The sequence below is a fragment of the Entelurus aequoreus genome, linkage group LG15 (assembly GCF_033978785.1).
Source record: "Entelurus aequoreus isolate RoL-2023_Sb linkage group LG15, RoL_Eaeq_v1.1, whole genome shotgun sequence".
Lineage (NCBI taxonomy): Eukaryota > Metazoa > Chordata > Actinopteri > Syngnathiformes > Syngnathidae > Entelurus > Entelurus aequoreus.
Window position 1 is genome coordinate 33,060,759 of NC_084745.1, and position 13,987 is coordinate 33,074,745.

Sequence of the window (13,987 nt, forward strand, 5' to 3'; positions counted from 1 at the left end):
TTAGGAGCTGAACACACGGAGACAGATCTAATGGCTGGTCCTGAATGAAGGGGACCTTTTTTCGTAGGAGAGCAGTTGTTCATTACAGGGCTATTTCATGCTGTTGGTTACTTTGCAAGCTTGTGTCTTTCAGTGCAATGGCCTCGGGGTTATATCGTCTGCTCGCAGCCTCACTGTTGTCATGCTAGTTCCCACTGATTTGCCCCGTGCGCTTCAAGACTTTGAAAAATGGGAAATGTGTTCCTACAGGATTGTGCAGAATTGGGGCGGTCTGGATCCGAGTGGAATACTGGAAGTTTTAGTGCTGGTGGTTGCTTCGATGTTTTATTGTTGTTTTTAGTAATAATGCTCCAAGAAGTCATGGACAAATTCATAGTTGAATTTTTTCAAAAATATGTAAAGTATCCATCCATAACGTGCATACGTGATACACACATTTACGGCTCATACATGGACACAGCAACATGATGCATTATTCCTCAGTCACAGGTGAACCCAGGACGCTTTCATCACAGTCCGGCTGTCCGACTGCAGTCTCATCTGTCCCCGGGTTGAAATTGCCAATAAAGAGGGTCTCATATAGATCACCCCCGACGGGCGCTGGCGACCTGTCACGCAGACCATGATTCCTCGCTTTCACAGAAGGGGGAAGAGGGACAAATAACCCTGTGAATCTGCCCATATCTATCTCAGCACCACCACCTTTCTATCCTCCGTCTTCGTCCACACACACACATGTCCCGTCTAGGAGGGCCATAAAGCGCCAAGCTAAAGGGATATATAGCGGACGTAGTCATAGGAGAGACAAGTGCAGGCCTGAGCTTTCACTTTCACTCTCCAGAGGCGGTGAATCAAACTAATGGCTTAAAGACACAGAGACTGATGAGCACCTGGACATTTGCAACTTTTTCCGACACTTTCCCGTCACCAAACGTACACTCACTGGGTGTAACATTAGGTACGCCTGCACAACGTACACTCACTGGCCATAACATTAGGTACGCCTGCACAAGCCAAGAACAGGAGGAGAATTTGGGCCACATTGAAATAAAAAACACATGTTAAATGTAACAACATGTCAATTAATGTATTGGGGATGATACAATTATATTCACACATAAAATGCAATTGTATTCACAAGAAAAAAATAATTTATTCACAAAAAATTCAATATTATTGTAAAAAAAAAGAGAGTTTAAAAAAACCTTTTCTCAGAAAATGTAAACCTAAATCTTGTAATTTTACGAGTTTTTTATGTTGTGTTTGGTTTTTCCCCAAAATACTTAAATATTAAAATTGAAAAGCTTATTAGTGTACTTCTACAAAAACATATTTCCATCCATCCATCCATTTTCTACCACTTGTACCGTTCGGGGTCGCGGGGGTGCTGGAGCCTATCTCAGATGCATTCGGGCGGAAGGCGGGGTACACCCTGGACAAGTCGCCACCTCATCGCAGGGCCAACACAGATAGACAGACAATATTCACACTCACATTCACACACTAGGGCCAATTTAGTGTTGCCAATCAACCTATCCCCAGGTGCATGTCTTTGGAGGTGGGAGGAAGCCGGAGTACCCGGAGGGAACCCACGCAGTCACGGGGAGAACATGCAAACTCCACACAGAAAGATCTTTCAACAAAATATGACTTAATTCTCCTAAAAATGTAATAAAATGTTTGAAAAAATACAACTTTTTTCTCATACACGAATGACTTTTTTCTAAAAACAATTTTATTTAAATATCATCATGTCGTAACGTTACAAAATATTGTGTATAATAATTCTATATCATAATCATATTTTAGTTGTATTACTATATCATAACATTATTAAATTAAAGTGTATTCTAATATTACCATGTTGCCTTTTTAGTGTAACCATGATACCTTACAATATTAAAAAAAAAGAAATGAACAAAGAAATTCTGCCTTTAAAAGCACAACAGTTGATTTCAATTGACAAAATAACCTTTTTTAATTTAAAGCCTTGCAGTGTAATAGTTCTGCATGTACATTCGTCTTGAAAGTGAATAAATAAGTGAGGAAAATGTTGGGTAAAGTTATGTGACAATACTCATGATGCTGTCACTTTTCTAATGGCCTGTTTCATATTTTAGTTTCAAACTAAAAGAGAAAGCTTCTTTTATGTTGTGCTGCATAAAAAAAAGGGTAGTTTGTATTTTTTATTTTTTTTTGAAAGACCAACAGTGCTCCCTGCTGGTGGAAGTCAAAACAGCAGCATGGTCAGAAGTGGCTGCAAGCAGAGGTTCAACTTCCTCTTCCTGCTTGTTTTTTTCTAACCTAGTGTATGTGTGTGTGTGTGTGTGCACGTGTGGCCCACGCTCACGCACGTTAGGGAGCGTCCCTCGTCATCAGGAGTGTAACTGCTTCCTCCCAGCTTTTGCCTCTGAATCACGGAGGACGGACGTGGAAGAGCTGCAGAGGAACCTGCATGGCCAGTGGGCAACTCCAATAAAAGACAATCTGACTTTTCACAAGCTATCATAATCAGCATCCTCCCACTGAGGTTGTTTGTCTGAGGGGGACACGGATGACTCCGGCTAAGGCGGAGGACATTCCGAGCGGTAATTAATAGTCTTAAGTGACTGCTGCTGGCTGGCAGGCAGGCAGGGACTGCATGGTTTTGTTGTTTGCTGGTACCGTGTCCCCCAGCGTGTCCCACAGCCTCCTGGCTTGGCATGGAAGAGGAGGGAAATGGAGAAAGTGGCTTTTTATCGCTCGCTTGTTTGTCTCTCGGGGGCCTCTTCCATGATCACACACACCCTTGTGAGCACGTCTTCCAATGTTAATCTGGTGTCACAAATGTTAAGGGAAAGACATGAAATGCCACAAAAATGTCATCCCCACCCCCCTTCGTAAACATACATTTGCATGTGACTTTGTGTGATGATGGAGGAAGGCGGGGGAGGCGGCGGATAGGACCAGCTTGTTGTTTTTAGCCTTTGGGTGCCTGTTTGTACACGAAGCAGCGGAGCAGGGTGCTTCCTATAATCCCATCACGCTTGAAGGCCCGAAGGCCGCGCCTAAAGATGCGACTTTGCTGGCATCCTCCGTCTCTCCTGCACCGTGAGAGCCAAAAGACCCTGTGTGGACCACCATTTGTCATACATGACTTAGTTTAAACCAGGGGGTCTTAACCTTTTTGACTTCGGGGGCCCATCTTTTCCAGTACAGAGTGGCCCGGGCCCCGCTCGTTTTTTTAACACTGAATTAGTAATCTTACCCTTAATGATATTCATTAATTATATCTAACCTACTTACAGTTTAACATGATAAACCTTGTCAAATGATATGAAACCATGTGACAATCACAAATATTATTATCAAGGCTTAGGTCAGGCTAATTACAAAATAAATACTAATCAAATATACTGCAAAAAAGGGACTCAAAAACTGATAGGAAAAAAAAATGAAAAAAAACTACCTGGTGCTAAAATAAATACATTTTAATTAAATTAAAAATCAATAATAATAATATATGTTTCTTAAATCATAATAATCCCCCCAATTTCCCTCCAAAACCGATTACCTCGCTGGAATATAAAGACAATCTAACATACATCCATAAACGTGGATGCATTTGCAAAAGTGCAATATATTTATCTGTACAGTAATATATTTATTTATATCTGCAACTTATTGCTCTTTTATCCTGCACTACAACGAGCTAATACAACAAAATGTTGTTCTTATCTGTACTGTTTTCCTTGCCCTTATGTGGTCTCTGTACTGAGGATGTCGTTGTGGCTTAAGCAGCCCTTTGAGACATTTGTGATTTAGGGCTATATAAAAAACATTGATTGATTGATTGATATTGTTAAGTTCAAATTTGAATGACAATAAAAGGACGTCTAAATCTAAGTCTAAGTTAAATAAACTGCCAAAACAATTAAAGTGCAAATGAAAATACAGTTTCCCCACTTTAGTCATAATTTAAGCCTTTAATAAACTTCTCGACGATTTTAGCTCCAGACTTCTTCTGTTTGTTTGATATTGTCATTACTGCCACAAGTGGTGGAAAAGTGTATTACAACTGAGTACCGCCGCAGCAACAGAAATACAACAGCTGAAAAGCAGAGGTTTTTTGGCGGCCCAACAATGGGTTAAACATATACATTAGTGCCTCAACTTCAAAGCTTAATTGGTTCTATGACGGAGCTCATAACTCAAAACTCCCATATCTCGAATCTCTCATTGAAATGAATTGAAATCAATTTCATTGCTGCTTGACCCCCATAACACAGCACAATTTTACCATGTAACATGCCTTTTAAAAAGAAAAACACACGTATTGTATAAAAGCCATGCAATAGAATGTGTTACAAACAACTAGAGTAGTTTTATGAAGTGATGTAATAATAATGACGCTCACTATCTGTATCGACACTGATAATGTGTTAGTGTTCCATAATGGTCATTTGCTGAATTAAAAAAGTCACAAAATGTGACGTACAATTGTTTAATGACTATGATCCCCATTAGATGCTGCAATAGTAATCGCTATATTCTTTCTAGGATCTAAAAACTTCAAAAACACTTTGATACATCACAGATGACAAAAACACCACAATCAAAATAAAACAGTGCCACATAAATTACATATAATAGTTATGCTAATAACTATTGTACAAAGTACAATTATATACAGAAAACTCCTGACAAAAAAGGTACAGATTATCAAGTTGGAAAGCAAAAATAGACCAAAAAGAAAATAAGATTATAGTTATTCTTGTGTGTGTTCTATTTTTTTTAACAAAACTTACTGGATTCATTCCCAAAATCAAAAATGTAGCAAAATTAAGGAATGTGATTGTTTAGTTTTTTATTTAATATAAATCAATGTAATTGGTGTGTGGCTAATGCCAAAAAATGTGCCTTTAAAAAAACTTTTAGGAAGTAAATATTGTCTGAAAACATTACAATAGAATGTACTACAACTAGAGTAGTTTTATGAAATAATGTAATAATAATGATGGGTCAATGATGTCTCAGTGAGGGTATGGCACACTCACTACGTGTATCGACTTCCTGTTTGCAAAATGATATTGATTGAAGTCACAAAATCAAAAAATTTAGCAAACCTAAGCAAATATAATAGTTTTTATTATTAATAGTTGTGCAGAAAGAAATAAGATCAAAATGATCCCCCAAATGGGATTTTTTTTTTTTTTAAACTGATGTCTAAATGCGGCACACCTCTTTTCCGACTTCTTTTAGTACAATCTGTCACTTGTGAGCCGAAAGAAGCGCTTCCTGATAAAAACAGTTTTCAGTCAAATGTGTACCCTGTCTTCCGCCCGAGTGCAGCTAGGATAGGCTCCAGCCCCCTCAGGACCCCGAGAGGCGGTAAGCGGTAAAAGATTGATGGATGTGGCATAGTGTTTTTTCTTAAAGTGACACACACATCGAGGCATGGAGGACAGAGTATCACTTCTTGTGTTTCACGAGGCGTTGATTCTTCAGTATCATTAGACCCATCACTATGTAATAAGAAAGTACAGTATTTACCTTGGAGAGCGGTTTTCTACGGTATCATATTCCAGCTGCTTCCCTGTCAAATACACCATCAGCAGCTTTTCCATATTTTCATTAATTATTTAAACATCCTTGGCTGGCTTTAGACTCATTCTGCTTTGGCATGGTGCAGACTAGCAGTGAAACAAACTGCTTGTCATGTTTTTGATCATTTCTTTCTTTATTTCCATGAATATCATCCACTTATGTCCTCACTTGTGTTCCTTCTCATGGTTGGAAAACAAAGTAATGTCCATCTCTAGCTATAAGTTAACGCGAGTGAGTAAGGGGTTCAGTGTTTTATTGGCGAAGCCAACCAATGGCGGGGATGATTGTAACTCCAATTTTTGCTGGAGACTTAAATCATAACAATTAGCCGAGAGAGATCTCTTATCTCAAAACATTCTTAAGTTGAGGAACCACCACTTTACAACCATTCGAACTCTCTTACTTTTAAACTGCTGCACAAAAAAGGGGGGGAATTTGGCAAAACATGCACTTTCATAGTGTTGTCAGTGCTATTATTTTGGTAACAAATACACCACATGGCTGGTATTAGGTTGACTTGAATTTTCTCACACAGCTCAATACACTCTTGTAAACACCTACTTTAGGGTGAGTTACGGCAAAATGTGATGAACACCCTTAAGGGACATACATGTGTGTCATAGAAAAACATGGCTGCTAGTGGTGGCAAAAAAAAAAAAAAATCAAATGAATCACAAATCTTATTTGGAACAATTCTTAATCTTTTTAAAAAAATCAAAAAACCATTTTTTTATTTTTTTTTATCTGTTCTTACTGATTACTTTACAAAAGCAAAGTGTTGGATACTCTCTTTTTGCCTTATTTATATTTGACTTTATTAAATGTTTGGGTTGAATTTTACCAAACAAAACCCGTTTTCTTTTTTGTAATATAGAAATGTATCAGAGCTGTTTATTTAATGGAGGAATGTAATTAATCATAGAACTGGTACCTAGTGTTATTTAAAAAGTATTGATTTTGAATCGAGAATTGTTTTGAATCGATTCTGAATCAAATCATTACCCCCAAGAATTGAATCGAATCGTGTGGTGCCTAAAGAGTCACAGCTCTACCCAGCAGGCACAAGACATTGATACAACGTTGATTATATGTACATGTTCTTTAAAATTGACTTTGAAACAACATTGCAAAATAGTTGTATGTGTAAATTAAGACAACGTTGATGTCTAACGTTGGATCCACATTGTTAGTTAAATGACCAAATTTCAATGGTCAAATCAATGCCACAACCTGACATTGAACAAACCTTGTCAAAAATATGTTGTTGCAACGTTGTATTTCTGTTGTAGAATATTGGTTGGAAAATGACCAAAATTATATGGTTAAATCAACGTCAGAACCAAACATTGATTAAACGTTGTCAAAAAGCATGTTGTTCCAACGTTATGTTTGTGTTGCTCAACGTCACGACCTAATTCAACAAGTTCTCAACGTTGTTCCAATGTCCTGTGCCTGCTGGGTAATGGCCGCCATTAAGTAAAACATATTTTCACGTAAGTCAGAGAGCGTTCGTCTATTCTTGATAAAGCTATGCGCATACAGCTTACAAACCTAATTAGTGGTTGAACGGGGTTCGTAAATGAAAAAGTGGTTAATCGAGGTTCCTCTGTATCTTTATCACATGCGTGCTATCATGTCTTATAAAGGGGGCGCCACAAATCCATCCATCCATCCATTTTCTACTGCTTGTCCCTTTTGGGGTCAAAAATCAAAAATGCAATCAATCACACTATGGCCAATATAGTGTTGCCAATCAACTTATCCCCAGGAGCATGTCTTTGGAGGTGGGAGGAAGCCGGATCATGAAAATAAATAAATAGTATGCGATTTCGGTGGCGACTTGTCCAGGGTGTACCCCATACTTTCCAACCTTGAGACCTCCGATACCGGGAGGTGGGGGGTGGGGGGTGGGGGGGCGCGGTCGGGGTGGGGCGGGGGCGTGGTTGGGGGCGTGGTTAAGGGTGTGGTTAATAGGGGAGTATATTTACAGCTAGAATTCACCAACTCAAGTATTTCATATTATATATATTATATATATATATGAAATACTTGACTTTCAGTGAATTCTAGCTATATATATATATGTATATATATTTATTTTATTATACATATACATAAAATAAATACTTGAATTTCAGTGTTCCGGGGGCTATCCAGTAGATGGCAGTATTGTCCTGTTTAACTTCTCCGTTCATGACTGAGTATATAATTTCGGCCACCGTGTTCAATGGAGAAGTCTGTTCTACAAAATGTACAGGCAACATAATTACATACACCTTCCCCTTCGAACTGTCCTGGATGAACTGAAATTCTTGTTTCCATTCGTTTTGGAACTTGCTAGCGTATTTCTTCATCTTGCTCGTCGACGGCGTCGCCATGTCTATAACTTCCTCGTTCTTCTGCTTCGTCTCCTTGTTGTAGTGCGCAGTTGTGCACTCTACTCTCTAAAAGCCGTAGATGTTATGACGTCATTGGGCAGGCAAGCTGTTTATATTGTGGGAAAGCGGACGCGAGAACAGGCTGTCCCCACTCAGGTCCGCATTGAGCTGGAGGGGGCGTGTCCTCCAGCTCCAGCTGAATACCGGAGTTTGTCAGGAGAAAATTTCTGCCGGGAGGTTATCGGGAGAGGCGCTGAATACCGGGAGTCTCCCGCTAAAAACGGGAGGGTTGGCAAGTATGGTGTACCCCGCCTTCCGCCCGATTGTAGCAGAGATAGGCTCCAGCGCCCCCCCGCGACCCCGAAGGGAATAAGCGGTAGAAAATGAATGGATGGATGGAAGTATGGCGTGTCTTTTTTTTTTTTTTCATGTGACATCATTTTTGAGTTTGTATGCAATGTTTCTTCATAAAGTCACATTGCCACCTAGTGGCCTGGCATGCATGCTGCGTCACAGCGTTTTCTGCTTTTTTCCTCGTAATTTTGGATTCATGAGTGCAGCATGTTCCACAGGAAAGCAAATAGGTGAAGAGATGGTCCAACAATTGGGGAGAAAGTACGGTAAAACATTTTAGAGGTCAAAATGAAATGAGCAAAAATTCAGTTCACCATAGGATTTTTTATTATCATTATTAATAAACCGTTGAGTAGGTTTTTTTTTACTGTAGCATGTGGCATGAAACAAACAGACAATGGATCACATAACATTTCCAATGTGTCACCCTAAGGCATTTTTTGAAATTATTTTGGTTGACTTTTCTATTTTGCAGTTAAAAAAAGGCATGTGTTATGAATATTATCAGCATCACCATTTAAGATCACATTGTCACTTTTAGAGAGCGGAAGCCGTGAACATTATTCGTCCAAATGTTTATATTTGTTATACTTCATTTTGCATCAAACTGAATTATAGTGTATGTGTGTGTGAGCATGCTGCAATATTCACTTTCCCGGGTCATGAAAGGTAACATGGGAGACGATGATGACAAATCAGTGTAACAGCATATTGTGGGCTGCAGACCAAAGGAGGAAATATCCATGAGGACTGAGGGCTGCGTTTATGGCTATGCCTGCCTCGGGAAGCCCCACGGCGCTGTAGCTGACCCCCCGTTGCAGATTCCCCTTACTAATGTGACCCCCGTATTGCGTATCGCAGTCGTCAAAACTCCCACAGGCTATGGTTAGTCGTGGCTACTGTGGGGATCGTCGTCCTCAGCCCGCCTGAGCACAGACAGGATGTGGCAGCTTGGAGGCATTTAGTTAAAGGAGACGTACTTTAATGCTGCAGGCGTACATTTATAGAAGGCCTGGCAGGGATAGAAAGAAGAAAAAAAAGAAAAATGTGTGACGTATGCAGCGGCCGATAACTGATAGAAAAAAAGGGAGAGGGGATGCATTAGCCTTGTTGTATGGCATCTAATCATTATGATAGTCTGGGTGCTCATTTCTGTAATTTATTTCCTGAGACGGCTTTTGCTCAACAAATTGGCTTAGAAATCTCATTTGTTCTTTTACATCAGTGCTGAGGAGGATGGAAACAAATAACACAGCTTAGTGTGTCGTTTTAGCACATCACTTATATTAGTGTTGACCTAAATATAAGACGAGCCTGATTATAAGACCATCCTGATTTTTCTGAAAATGATCATTAAGTTAGTTGGTGGATATTTCTAGCCGGGGCGCTTTATTTCAAGCTTGTCAATGCTGCATCTCTCCAGGAGACTGGTGTGTGCGAGTGACAGGAAGAAAAGCTCTGACTCTCTCAAGGAGAAGTTGGTATGTACCGTCGCATGGATAAACCCCTGTCTTTGTCCTATTGATATGGTATTTCTTACTGCAAATAAGTTCATATGTTTTAATTAACCCTTGGGGATTCCACAAATGTGATGATTGTTATAGATTCCGGGGACCGAAAAGGGTTTTAAAGCCATAAAAGTCTTAAAATTAAGTCTCATATATAAATAATTTATTTTTACTTTCAATGTTTAGCTCTCGAGATCAACTTCAGAGCTATCCGTTGGTATTAGTGTTGTCCTGATACCAATATTTTGTTACCGGTACAATTATTTCGATACTTTTCGGTATTTTTAAGTACTTTTCGGTACTTTTCTAAATAAAGGGGGCCACAAAAAATCGCATTATTGGCTTTATTTTAACACAAAATCTTACGGTACATTAAACATATGTTTATTATTGCAAGTTAGTCCTTAAATAAAATAGTGAACATACAAGACAACTCGTCTTTTAGTAGTAAGTAAGCAAACAAAGGCTCCTAATTTAGCTGCTGACATATGCAGTAACATATTGTTCATGTCCTGGGTATGACGTTAAAGTGCATCCGGCAGTGGAGGCTCCTCTATGGGGTCTTGGGGCACTAGGAGGTTAACCCCTTTACTACTTTTACCCCAGGTGGCCCTTGGCAAAGGCCTAGTACCTGACTGCCCTCTAGCCAGGGATACGGTGAAGACCTCAACGGCGGAGCAGGCGGAAGACGATAGATGTAAGAACCACCACAACGGCTGCGATGGCGGAAGAAGGCACCCCCACATCCATGTGGGCCCAGTTATGGGGAAATAACAACCCGAGACCTCAACGGTGGAACAGGCGGAGGATGATTGCTAACCCTATGGAGCCTCACAACGGCTGGGATGGCGGATGAATGCTGCAGCAGAAAAGGGTCCCCAGTCGTCTTGGACTCCATGCCACTGGACCCTGACTCGGATCTGTCAAGGATCATGTGGTGACTGTCTGTGCACCAGTCTCCCCACGTTAAATAAAGTCACGCACAGGCATCCTCCATAAAGGGATACACCCCTACCAGGAGGATCGTCATACTCGCTTCGAGTGACCGCCAATGATGAACATAAAGTGTTATTTTCGATTCTAGTATTTTGTCAAAATTATTAAGGACAAGTGGTAGAAAATGAATTATTAATCTACTTGTTCATTTACTGTTAATATCTGCTTACTTTCTATTTTAATATGTTCTATCTACACTTCTGTTAAAATGTAATAATCACTTATTATTCTGTTGTTTGATACTTTACATTAGTTGGGTTGGAGGACCGATACTTTTCAGAGGCGGTATAGTACCGAATATGATTCATTAGTATCGCGGTACTATACTATTACCGGTATACTATACAACCCTAGTTGGTATGAAATAGTTTTTGTTGTTGTTGTTTTCATGTTTTACGTCCTTTTTTATCAAAGAAAACAGTTGTTTTTTTTAGCAAAAACATCAACTCTGCAATATTTGTGCACACACGTGCAATATTTTTGAAACCACACCCACACAACTCCTAAAATAACTATTGAAAATGTTGTGATTCATTTCTATACAACTCCTGTGACCATATGTTATCCCGCTAACAATTAAAATGAACCTTCTGTTGCATGATGTCACCAAGGTCCCAGGTGTCACTAAGGGTTAAATCCATGGGGTGTTTCTTGTCCATGTGACACTTGTGGGAGAATAAAAGATAACTCATCATTTTGAGACTTTTTGGGGGGAAAGGGGGGGTCTACCGTCTTATATTCTTATCAATATTGTATTTATTGCTGTGAATAAGTTTATATATTTTACTTGATGCCATGGAGTGAAATTTGTCCATACAACACTTGTGAGTTAAAGACAACCATTCTTTTTTAGACTTTTTCTAGGCAGGAAAATATTGTCTTATGTTCTTATTAATACAGTCTATATTGTTGTGAAAAAGTTTCATAATTTTATATAACTCCATGGGGTGAAATATGTCCATTTATAGGAATTTTAAAAAAAATTATAAGGAAAAAATACCATTTTATATTCGGGTTATTATGCTATTTATTGTTGGGACTAATTTCCATCAATCCATGAGGTTAAATGTGTCTACATGACGCCCTCTTGTGGTCATAAGAGACACCCTCCTGCAGAGCGATCACTCAGTTTAGTTAGAGTGTAAGACGACCCCACTCGGTTATTACTGCATAAGGGACAATTAAGCGTTAGAAATAGGATGGATGGAAGTATTATTCCTAACTTTTCATATCAGTATAACACAAAACACTATAATGAAAGTGAAACAAAGCAAAAGTACTCACCATTAAAGTATGCATGCAGTGGTGTTTTGTTAGAATTGATAATTAGTCATTACAATAATAACATATGACACTTTGGAAGGTGTAATGCAGGTGTCTTCAGAGTGTGGCCTGGGGGCCATTTACGGCCCGCAGATATTTTTTTAAAAGGCCTGCGGAACTTTAAAAAAAAAACATTACAAAAAAAAGACCAAACAGGTGCAATGTAACGAGAAAATGTTGCAATATTGACACTCATAGCACAAATCTGCCATACAGGCAGTTTTCTACTTTAAAACTGTCATTGTTCAAATAATAATAAACAAATATAGTTAAACGTTGAAAGTAAAAAAAATTATATATATTAATATATGAATGAACACTTTTATGAGTGGAGGCATATAGATTTACCTGTAATGTTCAAAAAATAATAATGACTTATTAGCAATGTTGTTAGTAATTATTTACTTATTTAAGGCTCCAACTACTTCACACCAAATATTCTACTTTGAATATTTTGTGTTTTTTACATAAAAAACAGGGTTTTCTTTGACAATAGCTTGAAATGTACCTGTTTTGATTAAACTTTGTCAACGGATAGATCTGAGGTTGATATATATATGACATATTTTAGCATTAAAAGTAATATATGTATATATATATATATATATATATATATATATATATATATATATATATATATATATATATATATATATATATATATATATATATATATATATACATATACATATATATATATATATATATATATATATATATATATATATATATGTATATATATATATATATATATATATATATATATATATATATATATATATATATATATTTTATATATATATATATATATATATATATATATATATATATATATATATATATATATATATATATATATATAAATATATACTGTATATATATATATATATATATATGTACATATATATATATATATATATATATATATATATATATATATATATATATATATATATATATATATATATATATATATATATATATATATATATATATATATATATGTATATGTGTGTGTGTGTTTTTTACACTTGTTTTTTACACTTCATTGACTTAGACCCATTTGGGTCCCCGAGACCTTTAACATTCACAAAAATGAGGGGAGCCCTAATGGTTACAATAAATATTGTATTGGTTATAAAAATTAAAAATATCAAAATGGCCTCCGCATGTTTGAAATTTTCAGTGTGTGGCCCTCAGTGTAAAAAGTTAGGATACGCCTGGTGTAACGGATGCCAGCTGGTGTGGCTGTACGATAGTGCAATAGTATGTTGTGTAAAGCCTACTCTCTGACGCTGTAAGAGCTGTGCTGGACAACACTTTTTTTTAGCTCACTGGCTAGCGCTGCTCAACTCGACTCCTAATTAGTGGGGATTTGTGGTTGGCGTTTCGTGCTGGGCGTGTGCATGGGATGCCCACTGCCAGATTGTTTAGATTTCCTGCTCTGTGGTTATCATGACACTTCTACAAAATCTGACCGCGTGAACTCCACATGAGGCATTATTTCCCCAAAACAAAAACCGGGATTAGATTTGAATGGCTGCGTTCTGACCTGGAGCTGTGACATTCAGGTGAATATGTTCCAAACATGTCTCCATCAAGATGAACGCAACCCTTTGTCACCCCGGTCTTCATACCGTCACTCTCTGGTGTGGCACGTCGAAGCCGCACACCTGGACACAACAGGGTTAATAAGTTGAGTGACAGGTGACATTTCATTATGGGGACATCATAGAGGCCGAGTGCAAATCCAGCCAGACATGACACGCGCCAGGTCGCACAGCAGACGCAGACAAGACCGAGCAAGTCAACTTTTGCTGCAGGACTCAAGACTGAAAGTCT